General features: G+C 46.4%; 1 pseudogene across 1 annotated transcript in view; it reads left to right on the plus strand.

Moving 5' to 3' along the window:
* The first annotated feature begins 1,646 nt into the window (after nucleotides 1–1,646).
* LOC311114529 (E3 ubiquitin-protein ligase HECW2-like) overlaps nucleotides 1,647–21,250 on the plus strand; it is a 35,985-nt pseudogene continuing 16,381 nt past the window's right edge. Inside the window, exons 1-12 of the transcript in view lie at nucleotides 1,647–2,040; nucleotides 10,449–10,556; nucleotides 10,661–10,755; nucleotides 11,935–12,010; nucleotides 12,340–12,509; nucleotides 12,638–12,780; nucleotides 13,383–13,480; nucleotides 13,877–14,095; nucleotides 17,596–18,701; nucleotides 19,044–19,377; nucleotides 20,261–20,362; nucleotides 21,166–21,250. The exon at nucleotides 21,166–21,250 is cut by the window's right edge and continues 66 nt beyond it. The product of the transcript in view is annotated as an E3 ubiquitin-protein ligase HECW2-like (transcript). The remainder of the gene's footprint in view (nucleotides 2,041–10,448; nucleotides 10,557–10,660; nucleotides 10,756–11,934; nucleotides 12,011–12,339; nucleotides 12,510–12,637; nucleotides 12,781–13,382; nucleotides 13,481–13,876; nucleotides 14,096–17,595; nucleotides 18,702–19,043; nucleotides 19,378–20,260; nucleotides 20,363–21,165) is intronic.

Here is a 21,250-nt window from a genome sequence, read left to right on the forward strand (position 1 = left end):
ATCTAAAACACTGTGTTTACAGAGGGAGGGAGGTTGATCTAAAACACTGTGTTTACAGAGGGAGGGAGGTTGATCTAAAACACTGTGTTTACAGAGGGAGGGAGGTTGAACTAAAACACTGTGTTAACAGTGGAGTGATACAAGGTGGGATGTCTCCAGTGGGTCCCTCCTTTATCATCCAGTGGCTGCCTGTTACAGTGAAGCCACAATCGGTGGTGAGTCTGCTGTGGTTACTGGAGCAACAACCAACAACCCACAACCTTGTAAATACATGTCCTGTTTTTAGGTTAAATAGCGGTCATTGATTAGGAAGCTGGGGATAGCTTGTTCTGTTTCAAATCAAGTGTTAGGGCTGCCGTTGCAATGATGCTGATCAAGTCTGTTAAACAATGCTTCTGTTGTTCCTGTCGTTCTCCTGTCATTGGTTGATCCTGGGCGTTATTTTTATATCTCTGATCGTCCCCTCCCTCTTTCTCCCCATCCCTCTCTCTCTCTCCCTCTCTCTCTCCCTCTCTCACAGGTGTCCAACCTACCTTCATCACCTCCACCACCACCTCAGGCCTGCAGTCTCCCTCTCTCCCCCCTCTCACCCCTTTCTCTCCCCCCTGGAAGAGGACAACACATTGGTCTGGAGAGTTGGTCCACCTCTACACCCTACCCCAGACCACCCTAGTCCCAACCAGACTCCAAACCAACATCATTCCACTCCACCCCTCCCCAAACAGACGAGGGGGAGAGAGGAGCTTCGCCCCCCTCATCCCCTCCCTCCCTCCCTCCCTCCCTCTCTCTCCCTCCCAACATGCACCCTCAGGACCTGAATGTAAGACCCATGGTACAGTCCATCCCAAGATTGAAACCTTAAACCATTCCAGTTGTACTCCACTGAGTATTGAAGTAAAGCTAAATGTTCTGATGTGTATGAGTGAAACTGGGCTGGAGGAGCAGTGACCGGACAGAAGAGAACAGGATGTGACCTCAGCATCAGCCCACCTCACTTCCTGTCCATCTCAACCATTAGAAAGACTGGATCACAGGCCTCAAATTCAATCAATCAATCAAACTTTATTTATAAAGCCCTTTTTACAACAACATTTCTCACAAAGTGCTTTACAGGATTAACCTTAATAAACCTAGTTTTTGAGGCTTCCACTGACGGTAGCTAGCGCGTCAGCTTCTATTAGGTTCGAGTATGTTCTAGTATGTTCTATTAGGTTCTAGTATGTTCTGTTAGGTTCTAGTATGTTCTGTTAGGTTCTAGTATGTTCTATTAGGTTCTAGTATGTTCTGTTAGGTTCCAGTATGTTCTATTAGGTTCTAGTATGTTCTATTAGGTTCCAGTATGTTCTATTAGGTTCTAGTAGGCTCTACAAGGCTCTACCAGGCTGTCTCTGGCCCTGTGCTGTGGCCTCCTGGCCTGTGGCCCTCCTCTCTGGCTCCAGCCTTGGGCGAGCCCCCGGTTCTCCCCCCTCTCCTGCCCGACCTCCACCATTCGCCCCTCCCTCGCCACGGCCGTCCTCCCCCCCCGCCCCCGCCCCCACCCCCTCCCTTCCTCCCCCTCCCATCACCACCATCACCCCCCACACCACCACTCTCCCCATCATCACCATCATCCCCACCCCTCTCACCACCAGTCCCCTCCTCCCACCTCCCCCTCCTCCCCCGTGGTCACCATGACGACCACCCCCACTGCTCGTGAACACCTCCTGGTGGTGAGGAGGCGCAACCCCCACATGCGCTACACCATCAGCCCCGAAAGCCTGCGCTCCCTCTCAGCCCAGGGCGGCGATGGGGTGGGCCCAAGGGGTCACGGGGGGGAAAGGTCAGCTGGTGAAAGGTCAGGGGTCGGAGGTCATGGAGAGGGTCATGGCGGCGGGCTACAAAGGGCCAATAGCGACACGGACCTGGTGACCTCGGAGAGCAGGTCATCGCTGACTGCGTCGACGTACGAGTTCACGATGGGGCGGGGCCAAAACCTGGTCATCAACTGGGACATCAAGGAGGAAGTGGACGCCACGGACTGGATCGGACTCTACCACATCGGTGAGACACGGGGGGAGGACTAGACCATCTTCATGGGAAGAAGGGGGAGGGGTTTTCCTTTATGATCCCATTCCCAGAAAGTGGGAAATTAATTTAGCTACCTTCACATTTTAAAAACACACAAATCAATCATAGAACAAGATCCTCAATGGAGACCAAGGATACATGTTTAGAACAGAGCAGCAGAGGATGTACAGTAGAGGGCTTCAGTACTGTAGGAATCACATGGCCATGTGGAAATGACTTCTAGCAGCTCAGATATCCAGTGTCAAGGTTAAGGGAATGAAGCTTAATACTGATGGACTGGGAGCTGAGGGAGAGAGGAAGAGAGGGGGGGAGAGAGGGGGGAAAAGAGAGGGGGGGAGAGAGGGGGGAAGAGAGAGGGGGAGGGAGGGAGATAGAAGAGAGAGGGGGAGAGAGGGTGGAGGAGAGAGGGGGAGGGAGGGAGTTAGAATGAGAGGGGGGAAGAGAGGGGGGGAAGAGAGGGGGAGGAAGAGAGGGGGTGGAAGAGAGGGAGGAAGAGAGAGAGAGGGGGAGAGGGGGGAGGAGAGGGGGAGGGAGGGAGGAAGAGAGGGGGGAAGAGAGAGGGGGGAAGAGAGAGGGGGAGGGAGATAGAAGAGAGAGGGTGGAGGAGAGAGGGGGAGGGAGGGAGTTAGAATGAGAGGGGGGAAGAGAGGGGGGGGAAGAGAGGGGGAGGAAGAGAGGGGGTGGAAGAGAGGGAGGAAGAGAGGGAGGGAGGACGGGGTAGCGAGGTGAAAGCACTACGTCAGGATCACCTGAGAGTATAAGAGCATTGTATCATAATGCCCTCCTCCTCTCCTCTCCTCTCCCCCTCCTCTCCTCCTCTCCTCTCCTCTTCCCCTCCTCTCCTCTTCCCGTCCTCTGCTCTCCTCCTCTCCCGTCGCCTCCTCTCCTCTCCTTTTCTCCTCCTCTCCCGTCGCCTCCCCTCCTCTCCTCTTCCCCTCCTCCTCTCCTCCTCACATCGCTGTCTCTTTCCTTTTCTCACCCTGACGGTGAAGTTGAATTACTTATCCCTGATGCTGTGTGTGTGTCTTCAAATCAAATCAAATCAAATCAAATGTTATTTGTCACATGCACCGAATACAACAGGTGTAGACCATACAGTGAAATGCTTACTTACAAGCCCTTAACCAACAATGCAGTTTTAAGAAAAACAAGTGTTAAGTAAAAAATAGATAAGTAAAAAAAAATCATAATAATTAAAGAGCAGCAGTAAAATAACAGTAGTGAGGCTATATACAGGGGGTACCGGTACAGAGTCAATGTGCGGGGGCACAGGTTAGTCGAGGTAACTGAGGTAATATGTACATGTAGGTAGAGTTAAAGTGACTATGCATAGATAATAAACAGAGTAGCATCAGCGTAAAAAAGATGGGGTGGGAGGGCAGTGCAAATAGTCCAGGTAGCCATGATTAGCTGTTCAGGAGTCTTATGGCTTGGGGGTACAAACTGTTAAGAAGCCTTTTGGACCTAGACTTGGTGCTCCGGTACCGTTTGCCGTGCGGTAGCAGAGAGAACAGTCTATGACGAGGGTGGCTGGAGTCTTTGGCCATTTTTAGGGCCTTCCTCTGACACCGCCTGGTATAGAGGTCCTGGATGGCAGGAAGCTTGGCCCCGGTGATGTACTGGGCTGTACGCACTACCCTCTGTAGTGCCTTGCGGTCGGAGGCCAAGCAGTTGCCATAACAGGCGGTGACGCAACCAGTCAGGATGCTCTCGATGGTGCAGCTGTATAACTTTTTGAGGATCTGAGGACCCATGCCAAATCTTTTCAGTCTCCTGAGGGGGAATAGGCTTTGTCGTGCCCTCTTCACGACTGTCTTAGTGTGTTTGGACCATGATAGTTTGTTGGTGATGTGGACACCAAGGAACTTGAAGCTCTCAACCTGCTCCACTACAGCCCCGTCGATGAGAATGGGGGCGTGCTCAGTCCTCCTTTTCATGTAGTCCACGATCAGCTCCTTTGTCTTGATCACGTTGAGGTAGAGGTTGTTGTCCTGGCACCACACGGCCAGGTCTCTGACCTCCTCCCTATAGGCTGTCTCATCGTTGTCGGTGATCAGGCCTACCACTGTTGTGTCGTCTGCAAACTTAATGATGGTGTTGGAGTCGTGCTTGGCCATGCAGTCATGGGTGAACAGGGAGTACAGGAGGGGACTGAGCACGCACCCCTGAGGGGCCCCCATGTTGAGGGTCAGCATAGCAGATGTGTTGTTACCTACCCTTACCACCTGGGGGTGGCCCATCAGGAAGTCCAGGATCCAGTTGTAGAGGGAGGTGTTTAGTCCCAGTGTCCTTAGCTTAGTGATGAGCTTTGAGGGCACTATGGTGTGCGTGTGTGAGTGTGTTTTGGGGGCACTACGTGATGAGCAGAGAGAAAAGTGCATGTGATGAATACACTGGACCACAGCCAGGCAGGCTGAGGTAATCGCAATAGCAAAGTATTAAAGTGTGTGTGTCCTCTGCTGGCAAACTTTGTGGTTGTGAGCATATTGTGTGTATACTAGCTATATGGGGGGAACTAGTCAGCACTCTGCACCTTCTGGATCTCTGCCTGGACTTCTGGACATCCTGGAGGGTAGTGAGTAGTAGTCTTCTGAATCTCTGCCTGGACTTCTGGACATCCTGGAGAGTAGTGAGTAGTGGTCTTCTGAATCTCTGCCTGGACTTCTGGACATCCTGGAGAGTAGTGAGTAGTGGTCTTCTGAATCTCTGCCTGGACTTCTGGACATCCTGGAGGGTAGTGAGTAGTGGTCTTCTGAATCTCTGCCTGGACTTCTGGACATCCTGGAGAGTAGTGAGTAGTGGTCTTCTGAATCTCTGCCTGGACTTCTGGACATCATGGAGAGTAGTGAGTAGTGGTCTTCTGAATCTCTGCCTGGACTTCTGGACATCCTGGAGAGTAGTGAGTAGTGGTCTTCTGAATCTCTGCCTGGACTTCTGGACATCATGGAGAGTAGTGAGTAGTGGTCTTCTGAATCTCTGCCTGGACTTCTGGACATCCTGGAGAGTAGTGAGTAGTGGTCTTCTGAATCTCTGCCTGGACTTCTGGACATCCTGGAGAGTAGTGAGTAGTGGTCTTCTGAATCTCTGCCTGGACTTCTGGACATCCTGGAGAGTAGTGAGTAGTGGTCTTCTGAATCTCTCCCTGGACTTCTGGACATCCTGGAGAGTAGTGAGTAGTGGTCTTCTGAATCTCTGCCTGGACTTCAGGACATCCTGGAGAGTAGTGAGTAGTGGTCTTCTGAATCTCTGCCTGGACTTCTGGACATCCTGGAGAGTAGTGAGTAGTGGTCTTCTGAATCTCTGCCTGGACTTCTGGAGAGTAGTGAGTAGTGGTCTTCTGAATCTCTGCCTGGACTTCTGGACATCCTGGAGAGTAGTGAGTAGTGGTCTTCTGAATCTCTGCCTGGACTTCTGGGCATCCTGGAGAGTAGTGAGTAGTGGTTTTCTGAATCTCTGCCTGGACTTCTGGACATCCTGGAGAGTAGTGAGTAGTGGTCTTCTGAATCTCTGCCTGGACTTCTGGACATCCTGGAGAGTAGTGAGTAGTGGTCTTCTGAATCTCTGCCTGGACTTCAGGACATCCTGGAGAGTAGTGAGTAGTGGTCTTCTGAATCTCTGCCTGGACTTCTGGACATCCTGGAGAGTAGTGAGTAGTGGTCTTCTGAATCTCTGCCTGGACTTCTGGACATCCTGGAGAGTAGTGAGTAGTGGTCTTCTGAATCTCTGCCTGGACTTCTGGACATCCTGGAGAGTAGTGAGTAGTGGTCTTCTGAATCTCTGCCTGGACTTCTGGACATCCTGGAGAGTAGTGAGTAGTGGTCTTCTGAATCTCTGCCTGGACTTCTGGACATCCTGGAGAGTAGTGAGTAGTGGTCTTCTGAATCTCTGCCTGGACTTCTGGACATCCTGGAGAGTAGTGAGTAGTGGTCTTCTGAATCTCTGCCTGGACTTCTGGACATCCTGGAGAGTAGTGAGTAGTGGTCTTCTGAATCTCTGCCTGGACTTCTGGACATCCTGGAGAGTAGTGAGTCAGCTTCAGTTCATTAATTATCTTCTCATTATCATCAACCTGCTATCAGACCGCACTTACTACCGGACACACACACACACACACACACACACACACATTCTGTACACTAAAGTGTCAGCAGCAGCCAGTAGAGAGAGTGGTGGCCAGTGAAAGGCGATCCATCCACTCTCTACACCAGGTTCTGTGTGTGGAGGTATTGACCGGGGCGGGGGAAAGACCTAAGATGTGTCCTCCAGAGAAATGCATCATTCTGGGCCTGGCCATGGGCCATCCATCCCCGCCCTGGAGCCAACACGGCTCCATTACCGGCACCTACCGTCTGCCCTGCCCTGCCTCCCCCCTCTTCCCCCTCCATCACCCCATCCCCTCTCTTCCTCCCCTCCATCACCCCATCCCCCTCTCCTCCATCCCCATCCCCATCTCCTCTCTTCCTCCCCTCCATCACCCCATCCACCATCCCCCTCTCCTCCATCACCCCATCCCCCTCTCTTCCTCTCGTCCATCCCCATCCCCCCCTTCCCCCCTCCATCACCCCATCCCCCCCTCTTCCTCTCCTCCATCACCCCATCCCCCATCCCCCTCTCCTCCATCCCCATCTCCCTCTCTTCCCCTCCATCACCCCTTCCCCCTCTCTTCCTCTCCTCCATCCCCATCTCCCTCTCTTCCTCCCCTCCATCACCCCTTCCCCCTCTCTTCCTCTCCTCCATCCCCATCCCCCTCTCTTCCTCTCCTCCATCCCCATCTCCCTCTCTTCCTCTCCTCCATCCCTATCTCCCTCTCTTCCTCCCCTCCATCACCCCATCCCCCTCTCTTCCTCTCCTCCATCCCCATCCCCCTCTCTTCCTCTCCTCCATCCCATCCCCCTCTCTTCCTCTCCTCCATCTCCCTCTCTTCCTCCCCTCCATCACCCCTTCCCCCTCTCTTCCTCTCCTCCATCCCCATCCCCTCTCTTCCTCTCCTCCATCCCCATCCCCCTCTCTTCCTCTCCTCCATCCCCATCCCCCTCTCTTCCTCTCCTCCATCCCCATCCCCCTCTCTTCCTCTCCTCCATCCCATCTCCCTCTCTTCCTCTCCTCCATCCCCTTCCCCCTCTCTTCCTCTCCTCCATCCCCATCCCCCTCTCTTCCCCTCCTCCATCCCCATCCCCCTCTCTTCCTCTCCTCCTTTTCCACCTCTCCCTTGTTGAGCCTGAGGAGAAACCATAGGGTTTCCGTGTAACGGCATGGCACAAGTTACTTATTGTGACATCACCTGGGTTATTCATGAAATAAGCAGCCTCTGGGGAGGTAGAGTCATCATAGTGTTGGTGTGTCATCACAGTGGTCTCTGACTTGTGGTCAGACTCTCTCAGGTGGAGCAAACTTAAACCTGCACCTTTTTTCAATGCTGAATTGAATGTCATTTAGAAAGGTGTCATAATGTATTTGTTTTTCAGAAAACATCCTTTCTGAATTTAAAAGTAATCTAAGAAGTAATCATCTAGTTTTTCTAAAGTATCTGTAATCGGATTACAATAATTTTGCTGGTTAATGTAATTCATTACAGTTTTTTGTAATCTGATTACATGTACTCCCCAACCCTGTCTGTGTGTGTGTCTGTGTGTGACTTGTGACTGCTGTCACTTGCCACCCAGGCCTGGCTCTTGTCCAGACGTTATTGATTGTGACATGGTGTGAGTTGAGTTATGGCTCTGAGGGGAGACTTGGTGATAACACAGGAGACATATTCATCATGGTCATCTCTCTGTCACACACTGTCTGAGCGACAGATACACTACTACAAACACACAAACACACAAACACACGCGCATGCACGCATCTCTGTCCCACACTGTCTGAGTGACACATGGACTATGTCAGACGTTTGTCATCCTACACAGCTCAAAGACAACAGGAAAGTGACCATAGTGTCTGTAACAGATACTGTTACACTAGGTTACAGCATCAGCATCAGCTACTGTTACACTAGGTTACAGCATCAGCTACCGTTACACTAGGTTACAGCATCAGCTACCGTTACACTAGGTTACAGCATCAGCTACCGTTACACTAGGTTACAGCATCAGCTACCATTACACTAAGTTACAGCATCAGCTACCATTACACTAGGTTACAGCATCAGCTACTGTTACACTAGGTTACAGCATCAGATACCGTTACACTAGGTTACAGCATCAGCTACTGTTACACTAGGTTACAGCATCAGCTACCGTTACACTAGATTACAGCATCAGCTACCGTTACACTAGATTACAGCATCAGCTACCGTTACACTAGATTACAGCATCAGCTACTGTTACACTAGGTTACTGCATCAGCTACCGTTACACTAGGTTACAGCATCAGCTACCATTACACTAGGTTACAGCATCAGCTACCGTTACACTAGGTTACTGCATCAGCTACCGTTACACTAGGTTACAGCATCAGCTACCGTTACACTAGGTTACAGCATCAGCTACCGTTACACTAGGTTACAGCATCAGCTACCATTACACTTGGTTATAGCATCACCTACTGTTACACTAGATTACAGCATCAGCTACTGTTACACTAGATTACAGCATCAGCTACTGTTACACTAGGTTACAGCATCAACTACTGTTACACTAGGTTACAGTATCAGCTACCGTTACACTAGGTTACAGCATCAGCTACTGTTACACTAGGTTACAGCATCAGCTACCATTACACTTGGTTATAGCATCACCTACTGTTACACTAGATTACAGCATCAGCTACTGTTACACTAGATTACAGCATCAGCTACTGTTACACTAGGTTACAGCATCAACTACTGTTACACTAGGTTACAGTATCAGCTACCGTTACACTAGGTTACAGCATCAGCTACCGTTACACTAGGTTACAGCATCAGCTACCATTACACTAAGTTACAGCATCAGCTACCATTAGGTTACAGCATCAGCTACTGTTACACTAGGTTACAGCATCAGATACCGTTACACTAGGTTACAGCATCAGCTACTGTTACACTAGGTTACAGCATCAGCTACCATTACACTAGATTATAGCATCAGCTACCGTTACACTAGATTACAACATCAGCTACCGTTACACTAGATTACAGCATCAGCTACTGTTACACTAGGTTACTGCATCAGCTACCGTTACAGCATCAGCTACCATTACACTAGGTTACAGCATCAGCTACCGTTACACTAGGTTACTGCATCAGCTACCGTTACACTAGGTTACAGCATCAGCTACCGTTACACTAGGTTACAGCATCAGCTACCGTTACACTAGGTTACAGCATCAGCTACCATTACACTTGGTTATAGCATCACCTACTGTTACACTAGATTACAGCATCAGCTACTGTTACACTAGATTACAGCATCAGCTACTGTTACACTAGGTTACAGCATCAACTACTGTTACACTAGGTTACAGTATCAGCTACCGTTACACTAGGTTACAGCATCACCTACCGTTACACTAGATTACAGCATCAGCTACCGTTACACTAGGTTACAGCATCAACTACCGTTACACTAGGTTACAGCATCAGCTACCGTTACACTAAATTACAGCATCAGCTACCGTTACACTAGGTTACAGCATCACCTACCGTTACACTAGATTACAGCATCAGCTACCGTTACACTAGGTTACAGCATCAGCTACTGTTACACTAGATTACAGCATCAGCTACCGTTACACTAGGTTACAGCATCAGCTACCGTTACACTACACTAGGTTACAGCATCAACTACTGTTACACTAGGTTACAGCATCAGCTACCGTTACACTAGGTTACAGCATCAACTACCGTTACACTAGATTACAGCATCAGCTACCGTTACACTAGGTTACAGCATCAGCTACCGTTACACTAGGTTACAGCGTCAGCTACCATTACACTAGATTACAGCATCAGATACTGTTACACTAGGTTACAGCATCAGCTACCGTTACACTAGGTTACAGCATCAGCTACTGTTACACTAGGTTACAGCATCAGCTACCGTTACACTAGGTTACAGCATCAGCTACCGTTACACTAGGTTACAGCATCAGATACTGTTACACTAGGTTACAGCATCAGATACCGTTACACTAGGTTACAGCATCAGATACCGTTACACTAGGTTACAGCATCAGCTACCGTTACACTAGGTTACAGCATCAGCTACCGTTACACTAGATTACAGCATCAGCTACCGTTACACTAGATTACAGCATCAGCTACCGTTACACTAAATTACAGCATCAGCTACCGTTACACTAGATTACTGCATCTAGTGTATGGGTCAGTTGTGTTATGGCCTATGTCATCACTGTTACAGCCTATGTCAGTGATGCGACTGTGTGTGTCCCCTCCCCAGATGAGACGTGTCCTGCCAACGTGTGGGACTCTAAGAACCGCGGGGTGAACGGCACCCAGAGAGGACAGATCATCTGGATGCTGGAGCCTGGGCCTTACTTCATGGAGCGTGAGTATAGTGTGTGTGTTAATGTTTATGAAGGACTGTTTATGTGTGTTCAGGATGATTAGAACAATATAACTATTTTTCTTCGGTGTGTTTTGCTTCCTCAGCTGAGACTAAGATCAGCTTTAAGTACTACCATGGAGTGAGTGGTGCCTTGAGAGCAACAACCCCCTGCATCACCGTCAAGAACCCAGGAGTTCCTGTGAGTACTGTGTGTGTGTGTGTGTGTGTGTGTGTGTTTGTGTGTGTGTGTGTGTGTTTATGTTCATGAAGGAGTGGTTATGTATCAAGTAACTGTATAAAATATGGTGTAACTGTATCAAGGTCAAGCTTATCTGGTTGTTTAGAGAGAGAGAGAGAGAGAGAGAGAGAGAGAGAGAGAGGTGTGTGTGTGTGTATGTGTATACTGTGTATGTGTGTGTGTGTGTGTGTGTGTGTGTACAGTGGGGAGAATAAGTATTTGATACACTGCCGATTTTGCAGGTTTTCCTACTTACAAAGCATGTAGAGGTCTGTAATTTTTATCATAGGTACACTTCAACTGTGAGAGACGGAATCAGTTGGACTATATTAGATATCACTCTGAATGTGGCAGTTGGACTATATTAGATATCACTCTGAATGTGGCAGTTGGACTATTTTAGATATCAATCTGAATGTGGCAGTTGGACTATATTAGATATCACTCTGAATGTGGCAGAGTGACTATATTAGATATCACTCTGAATGTGGCAGTTGGACTATATTATATAAATCTGAATGTGGCAGTTGGACTACATTAGTTTGAATAGATAAAGCAGGTATACATTTCCTGTCTCAATCTATCTTGCTCCATCTCCATCTTTTTCTCTCCTTTCCTCTCTCCCTTCCTCCCCCCCCCCTCTCTCCACCCCCTGCCCCCTGCCCCCTCTCTCTCTCTCCTCTACCCCCTCTCCCTCCCTCCCTCCCTTTCCCCCTTCTCCTTCTCCCTCCACCCCTCGCCCTCCCTCCCTCAGTAATACCAGCTGGGACAAATTAATTTGATATGAAATTCAGAGCGTTAATCCTCCAATCGGAGGGAGCGTCTGGCAGGCAGCCATGTTGGTTTTATGACAGGATCTGACAGATGACCAGATGCCCAGTCCACCTGATCTGCTCTACATCTCTACAGTCCTACATCTCTCACTCTGACCCACCTATATATCACTCTCCAACAGATCTCAGTGTTACACTGTGCTGTACTGCTCTGTGTTAAACTGGATATTGATTATATATTTTCCAGTCTTGACCCTCAACCATACGTCTCATGTCTGTGGTATTATACTATCCTATACTAACTGCTCATCTCTCATTGGTTGAGTTCCCATCACAGCTCATCTCCCATTGGTTGTTTCCTTGCCAGGTTAGAGCTGAGGGTCAAGCTGAGGGCCAATCAGTGACAGAGAACTGTCGGAAACTCGTCAGCTTCACTTTATCAGGTCAGTTTTTGTTGATTGGTAGCTTGTCTCACTCAACTCTGGTCTGGTGTGATCTGCACTGCCTCCCTGTGGTTGAGATGTGTTACTGCACATTACCTCCAGTTAGGCACTCCATGACCTGAGTTACCTACCTACCCCTGGTATACATTATGAAGTTGTGCTTTCTCTGTAGATATCCTAATGTGTTTAAAATAGATGTATTATTTCATTATTCTGTGTATGTGGTATAAGTCCACAGCGCTAATATGTGTATCTGTGTAGATATCCATGAGCTTTATATATTTACAGTATATTTACGGGATACATGGGATGTGTTTCTATCTCTATAGATATCCGTGCATTGGGTCTGAAGAAGGGGATGTTCTTTAACCCTGACCCCTACCTGAAGATGTCCATCCACCCTGGGAAGAGGAGTGGCTTCCCCACCTTCACACACCACGGACAGGAGAGACGCTCCGCCATCATATCTAACACGACCAACCCTGTCTGGCCCGGAGAGGTCTCTCTCTCTCTCACTCTCACTCTCACTCACACACACACACACACACACACACACACACACACACACACACACACACACACACACTGTAAAATAATGCTTTACAATTCTCTTTCTCTCTCTGTCAGAAGTACACGTTTGTGGCTCTGATGACAGATGTCTTGGAGATCGAGGTAAAGGATAAGTTTTCTAAAAGCCGACCAATCATCAAGCGCTTCCTGGGTCAGCTGACCATCCCAGTGCAGAGGCTGCTAGAGAGGCCAAATGCAGAGTGAGTCAACTGGAAACCACGCCCACACTCAGAGAAACATATTCAGGCCTCCCGAGTGGTGCAGCGGTCTAAGGCACTGCTTGAGGCGCCACTACAGCCCCGGGTTCGATCCCAGGCGGTGTCACAGCTGGCTGTGACCAGGAGACCCATGAGGCGGCGCCCAGCGTCGTCCGGGTTAGGGGAGGGTTTGGCCGGCCAGGATGTCCTTGTCCCATCGCACCCTAGCGACTCCTTGTGCCGGGCCGGGCGCCTGCAAGCTGACTTCGGTCGCCAGTGGGACGGTGTTTCCTCCGACACATTGGTGCGGCTGGCTTCCGGGTTAAGCAGGCAGTGTGTCAAGAAGCAGTGCGGCTTGGCAGGGTCATATTTCGGAGGACGCATGGCTCTCGAGTCCGTACGGGAGTTGCAGCGATGGGTCAAGACTGTAACTACCAATTGGATATCACGAAATTGGGGAGGAAAAGGGTTAAAAGTAAAAATAAATAAAAAGAGATACATATTCAATCAATAGTAATCTTTGTAACTATTTAAATAACCATGTATTGGTCATATTGACCTACAACTGAGTCTGAATGGTTTGTAATGTGTGTTCATGTCCACAGGGACCAGCCGCTAAGCTACACCCTGTGTCGTCGTCTGCCCACGGACCATGTGAGCGGCCAGCTGCAGTTCAGAGTGGACATGACCTCTGGACATGACGGTAAGGACATGACCTCTGGACATGACGGTAAGGACATGACCTCTGGACATGACGGTAAGGACATGACGGTGAGGACATGACCTCTGGACATGACGGTGAGGACATGACCTCTGGACATGACGGTGAGGACATGACCTCTGGACATGACGGTAAGGACATGACCTCTGGACATGACGGTGAGGACATGGGAGAGGGCATGAGTAATAAAGTAATAACATCTGTTTAGGAGAGAGGCTTTGTGTTGATCCGCTTATGTAAGACTGATTATATATATTTGGATAAAAGTGTCTGCTAAATGGCATACTATATATATTACTTTTGAATGTCACACACCCATCAATCAAATGTTGTGTATGAGTTTTGAAGGAAAATCTATGTTTTCTCCCTCCCTGACAGAGGGCTCTCCTGATGCCATGGGTTCCATCTTGGGTTTGTCAGTGAACGGGGACCCTGGGAGCCCCTCTGACGATGAAGACCTCCCCCACCCTTCCTCCAGGGCCCGGGGCCCTTCTCCTACGGGGTCCGACTCCTCTCTGCTCAACGGAGAGGTCCACAGGGTTGGAGACGATGTCTGGAGTGACGCCCGGGGGGCGGTGGGCGAGCTACACGTCCTAGGTAAAAGTCCTAAAGCTATGTTGTCTTTACTGTTAGTATGTTAACCTCAACTGTCAACTGTCATACTGTTAGTATGTTTAATGTAACTGTCATACTGTTAGTATGTTTAATGTAACTGTCATACTGTTAGTATGTTTAATTCAACTGTGATACTGTTAGTATGTTTAACTCAACTGTCATACAGTTAGTATGTTTAATGTAACTGTCATACTGTTAGTATGTTTCATGTAACTGTCATACTGTTAGTATGTTTAATTCAACTGTCATACTGTTAGTATGTTTAACTCAACTGTCATACAGTTAGTATGTTTAACTCAACTGTCATATTGTTAGTATGTTTAATGTAACTGTCATACTGTTAGTATGTTTAATGTAACTGTCATACTGTTAGTATGTTTCATGTAACTGTCATACTGTTAGTATGTTTAATGTAACTGTCATACTGTTAGTATGTTTAATGTAACTGTCATACTGTTAGTATGTTTAATGTAACTGTCATACTGTTAGTATGTTTCATGTAACTGTCATACTGTTAGTAGGTTTAATGTAACTGTCATACTGTTAGTATGTTTAATGTAACTGTCATACTGTTAGTATGTTTCATGTAACTGTCATACTGTTAGTATGTTTAATGTAACTGTCATACTGTTAGTATGTTTAATGTAACTGTCATACTGTTAGTATGTTTCATGTAACTGTCATACTGTTAGTATGTTTCATGTAACTGTCGTACTGTTAGTATGTTTCATGTAACTGTCATACTGTTAGTATGTTTCATGTAACTGTCATACTGTTAGTATGTTTCATGTAACTGTCATACTGTTAGTATGTGTCATGTAACTGTCATACTGTTAGTATGTGTAATGTAACTGTCATACTGTTAGTATGTGTAATGTAACTGTCATACTGTTAGTATGTTTAATGTAACTGTCATACTGTTAGTATGTTTAATGTAACTGTCATACTGTTTGTATGTTTAATGTAACTGTCATACTGTTAGTATGTTTAATGTAACTGTCATACTGTTAGTATGTTTAATGTAACTGTCATACTGTTAGTATGTTTAATGTAACTGTCATACTGTTAGTATGTTTAATGGAACTGTCATACTGTTAGTATGTTTAATGGAACTGTCATACTGTTAGTATGTTTAATGTAACTGTCATACGGTTAGTATGTTTAATGTAACTGTCATACTGTTAGTATGTGTAATGTAACTGTCATACTGTTAGTATGTTTAATGTAACTGTCATACTGTTAGTATGTTTAATGTAACTGTCATACTGTTAGTATGTTTAATTCAACTGTGATACTGTTAGTATGTTTAACTCAACTGTCATACAGTTAGTATGTTTAATGTAACTGTCATACTGTTAGTATGTTTCATGTAACTGTCATACTGTTAGTATGTTTAATTCAACTGTCATACTGTTAGTATGTTTAACTCAACTGTCATACAGTTAGTATGTTTAACTCAACTGTCATACTGTTAGTATGTTTAATGTAACTGTCATACTGTTAGTATGTTTAATGTAACTGTCATACTGTTAGTATGTTTCATGTAACTGTCATACTGTTAGTATGTTTCATGTAACTGTCATACTGTTAGTATGTTTAATGTAACTGTCATACTGTTAGTATGTTTAATGTAACTGTCATACTGTTAGTATGTTTCATGTAACTGTCATACTGTTAGTAGGTTTAATGTAACTGTCATACTGTTAGTATGTTTAATGTAACTGTCATACTGTTAGTATGTTTCATGTAACTGTCATACTGTTAGTATGTTTCATGTAACTGTCATACTGTTAGTATGTTTAATGTAACTGTCATACTGTTAGTATGTTTAATGTAACTGTCATACTGTTAGTATGTTTCATGTAACTGTCATACTGTTAGTATGTTTCATGTAACTGTCATACTGTTAGTATGTTTCATGTAACTGTCATACTGTTAGTATGTTTCATGTAACTGTCATACTGTTAGTATGTTTCATGTAACTGTCATACTGTTAGTATGTGTAATGTAACTGTCATACTGTTAGTATGTTTAATGTAAATTTCATACTGTTAGTATGTTTCATGTAACTGTCATACTGTTAGTATGTTTCATGTAACTGTCATACTGTTAGTATGTTTCATGTAACTGTCATACTGTTAGTATGTTTAATGTAACTGTCATACTGTTAGTATGTTTCATGTAACTGTCATACTGTTAGTATGTTTCATGTAACTGTCATACTGTTAGTATGTTTCATGTAACTGTCATACTGTTAGTATGTTTCATGTAACTGTCATACTGTTAGTATGTTTAATGTAACTGTCATACTGTTTGTATGTTTAATGTAACTGTCATACTGTTAGTATGTTTAATGTAACTGTCATACTGTTAGTATGTTTAATGTAACTGTCATACTGTTAGTATGTTTAATGTAACTGTCATACTGTTAGTATGTTTAATGGAACTGTCATACTGTTAGTATGTTTAATGTAACTGTCATACGGTTAGTATGTTTAATGTAACTGTCATACTGTTAGTATGTTTCATGTAACTGTCATACTGTTAGTATGTTTAATGTTACTGTCATACTGTTAGTATGTTTAATGTTACTGTCATACTGTTAGTATGTTTAATGTTACTGTCATACTGTTAGTATGTTTAATGTAACTGTCATACTGTTAGTATGTTTCATGTAACTGTCATACTGTTAGTATGTTTAATGTAACTGTCATACTGTTAGTATGTTTCATGTAACTGTCATACTGTTACTAGGTTTAATGTAACTGTCATACTGTTAGTAGGTTTAATGTAACTGTCATACTGTTTGTATGTTTAATGTAACTGTCATACTGTTAGTATGTTTAATGTAACTGTCATACTGTTAGTATGTTTAATGTAACTGTCATACTGTTTGTATGTGTAATGTAACTGTCATACTGTTTGTATGTGTAATGTAACTGTCATACTGTTAGTATGTTTAATGTAACTGTCATACTGTTAGTATGTGTAATGTAACTGTCATACTGTTAGTATGTTTAATGTAACTGTCATACTGTTAGTATGTTTAATGTAACTGTCATACTGTTAGTATGTTTAATGTAACTGTCATACTGTTAGTATGTTTAATGTAACTGTCATACTGTTAGTATGTTTAATGTAACTGTCATACTGTTAGTATGTTTAATGTAACTGTCATACTGTTAGTATGTTTAATGTAACTGTCATACTGTTAGTATGTTTAATGTAACTGTCATACTGTTAGTATGTTTAATGTAACTGTCATACTGTTAGTATGTTTAATGTAACTGTCATACTGTTAGTATGTTTCATGTAACTGTCATACTGTTAGTATGTTTAATGTAACTGTCATACTGTTAGTATGTGTAATGTAACTGTCTACGGCTCATTTATCTTTTAGTTTTTAATGCAACACGCTTTCTGTACGTAAAGTACATTTCTGTGAACAGACAATGAAAGTATATCTAATCTAATCTAACTAGGATTGGCCATCCTGGGCGGCCACACCCATCGCCAGGTGTCCCTCAACGACTACCTGGATGCCATCGAGGCTCCTAAGGGCCCGGGAGAGCGGCCCCTGGGCGCGACGTCACCCAAGCTGAGATCCAGTTTCCCCACGGACACGCGACTCAGCGCCATGTTGCATATAGATTCTGATGAAGACGAGGAGGCGGGGCCGCCCAGGGACCACCCACCACCTGACAGGAAGCCCTTGCTGCCACTGACCAATGGTGTTCAGGCTGGGGCTGGGGAGGGGGCTGCCTCATCTGAACAGGGCCTGGGGAAACAAGGGAAAGACGGGACAGAGGCAAAGAGGGGAGAGGCTGAGGGAGCGCAGGGGACAGAAGCTGGGACAGAGATTGGAGATGGGGCTGGGGATGGAGATGGAGATGGGGCTGGGGATGGGGCTGGGGATGGAGATGGAGATGGAGATGGGGCTGGGGATGGAGATGGGGCTGGGAATTGGGATGGGGCTGTATCCATGGCTGGGGCTGGAGTTGCAGTTGCAGTTGAGGCCAGGACTGGAGCTGGATCCATGGCTGTGGTTGGATCTCTAACTATAGCCAGACCTGGGGTTGGAGCTGAGGCCAGGCCTGGGTCTATCGTTGGGCCTGGGGCTGGAGCTGAGGCCAGGCCTGGGTCTATGGTTGGGCCTGGGGCTGGAGCTGAGGCCAGGCCTGGGTCTATCGTTGGGCCTGGGGCTGGAGCTGAGGCCAGGCCTGGGTCTATGGTTGGGCCTGGGGCTGGAGCTGAGGCCAGGCCTGGGTCTATCGTTGGGCCTGGGGCTGGAGCTGAGGCCAGGCCTGAGTCTGTGGTTGGGCCTGGAGCTGGAGCTGAGGCCAGGCCTGGGTCTATGGTTGGGCCTGGGGCTGGAGCTGAGGCCAGGCCTGAGTCTGTGGTTGGGCCTGGGGCTGGGGCTCCCCTATCTCCAATACCTGAGACGAATACTGCAGCGCAGGAGGTGTCAAAGGAGGCTGTGGCAGCCAGGACTGAGGCCAGCCAGCAGCCAATAATCTCAGGGGCCACAGCAGCTCAGGGGCCCCTCAGGAACTCACTGCCTGCTGTTCTGAAGACATCCACTACTCAGGTGAGTGGTGCTGTCAGACCAGGGCCTGGGCAGCTCCAGCTGGATATAGCCCATGCTCTGGGTCAAACAGCACTTCCATAACCCTTGACAAATGTCCTCTGAGATTTCATAGTTGGGTCCGATGAAGGCAGCCACTGTCCACATTGGGGAATCACAGGCTACGATAGACATGTTCCATCCTATGACTCATAAGGGGACGCCCACTATCTAACAGAAAGCTCTACCACGTATTTTACTGTACATTTCAACTTTAGGTTCATCTAAATATTTTCATGTCTTAGTGATGAACGCTAAATGCCAAAACAAAGTTTAACAATAAAGAATACTTTACTCTATTTTCAGAAGGGACAGAAGGAAGAGGAAGTGGCGCCCAAGGCTGAGGAGGAAGGGGCGGAGTCATCCAGTGAAGGAGCAAGTGCCATCGCAGCCACCCCGACGACCAGTAGCGTTCCCGACCAGGGGGGCGGGGCCTCTGGCTCTGATGTCACAGGAGCAAGGACCGCCGGCACAGCAGCAGCAGCCAATGAGGAAGAAGAGGGTGGGGAGATCTGGCAGAGGAGGCAGATCATGCAGGCGTCTGGAGGCGTGTCTCAGGAGGAGGGGGCGCGGTCTTCTGAAGCCAGCGGGCCAATCGACTCTTCTCAGAGTGTCTCTGAGGATGGCAGAGAACCAGGAGGTGAGAGACAGAACACAGCAACCCAGTATCACACATTTGTGTGAAATAGACACAAATTGCTTATTGGAAATTCGTGACAGGCACAGGAAAAAGTGAAAAGAATGTGTGTGCTCTACACGATTTTGTATACAGTGCATTTTAATCCCAGAAACGATAGGAGGGAGGTTGGGTGGGGGTATAACGTAATGGACACGAATACATTATGAAGAAGGAAAATTGTGTAATACACACCAAAAAGTGTGTGACTGTCACGAATTTTGAATAAGTAATTTGTGTCTAGTTCACAGTAAACTGTGATAGTGAGCTGTCCCTACCCAGTTGGGCTGTCTTTGGCTCCCATGACCCAATCTCAAAAACATCTGTTTTAAAGTCAATGACGGCACTAGCTAACATAGTTGACCTGCTACCGGTTTGTGTTAAGTCTTCAGAGGCATATTTGGATGTTCAGGTGACACTCTTGTTCGTGGTCCTTCGATAGAGGTTGTGTGTGCATCTATAATATCCTCTTTGATATTTTGTCCAGAGTTGTAGTGATGTTTCTTCTCCTTAGACAAACAGTACAGTGCTACCACGAGGGATTGACCCATTTTAGGACTATGAAAGAAAGATGAAAAGATTGTTAAATCCTCTAAACGGATCTGAAGGAAATGAACAAAAGAACAAAAAAACAAAACAAAAAAACGTATTATTCACTTGACGTTTATTACATTTGATCATTGTCAGATTATGTGTCTATCTTTCCCTCTGGTTTGCGTGACACAGTGGGGTTTGAATGTGTGTGTTTGAATGTGTGTGCTCGCGTGTGTGTGTGTGTGTTTAATCTTTATTCTGTTCAGGGGCCCCAGTGTGTTTTAATGTCTTCCTCTCTCCTCATCTTGTTCAGGGGCCACAGCTCAAGTCAACGGTCACCAGTCAGTCCGCTCTCTGCCCTCTGTCCGTCACGATATTGGTCGCTACCAGAGAGTAGATGAGACCCTTCCGCCCAGTGAGTAATGTGTTTCTGAGGGAGAAGGAGAAATATAGTGATCGAGATCATGTCAGTTGACCGACACATCATCTGACATCTGAATTTATACAATTAGTAATAGTATTAGATTTAGGGGTTGATTTTTTCAGTTTGTGTCATATACACAGGAACATCTTCCTAATATTGAGTTACACCCCCTTTTGCCCTCAGAACAGCCTCAATTCGATGGGGCATGGACTCTACAAGGTGTTGAAAGCGTTCCACAGGGATGCTGGCCCATGTTGACTCCAATGCTTCCCACAGTTGTATCAAGTTGGCTGGATGTCCTTTGGGTGCTGGACCATTCTTGATACACACGGGAAACTGTTGAGTGTGAAAAACCCACCAGCTTTGCAGTTCTTGACACACTCAAACCAGTGCGACTGGCACCTACTACCATACCCCGTTCAAAGGCACTTAAATATTTTGTCTTGCCCATTCACCCTCTGAATGGCACACATACACAATCCCATGTCTCAGTTGTCTCAATGCTTAAAAAACATTCTTTAACCTGTCTCCTCCCCTTCATCTACACTGATTGAAGTGAATTTAACAGGTGACATCAATAAGGGATCATAGCTTTCAGCTGGATTCACCTGGTCAGTCTATGTCATAGAAAGAGTTCCTAATGTTTTGTCCACTCAGTCCATATGATATATTTGCCTTGCAGACTGGGAGGCTCGTATAGACAGTCACGGTTGAATCTTCTATGAGTGTGTGTGTGTGTGTGTGTGTGTGTGTGTGTGTGTGTGTGTGTTAACACTGCTGTGTGTGTGTTTCAGACTGGGAGGCCCGTATAGACAGTCATGGTCGTGTCTTCTATGTGGACCATGTGAACCGCACCACCACCTGGCAGAGACCCACCGC

The sequence above is a fragment of the Coregonus lavaretus genome, assembly GCF_964263955.1.
Source record: "Coregonus lavaretus genome assembly, contig: HAP1_SCAFFOLD_591, whole genome shotgun sequence".
Lineage (NCBI taxonomy): Eukaryota > Metazoa > Chordata > Actinopteri > Salmoniformes > Salmonidae > Coregonus > Coregonus lavaretus.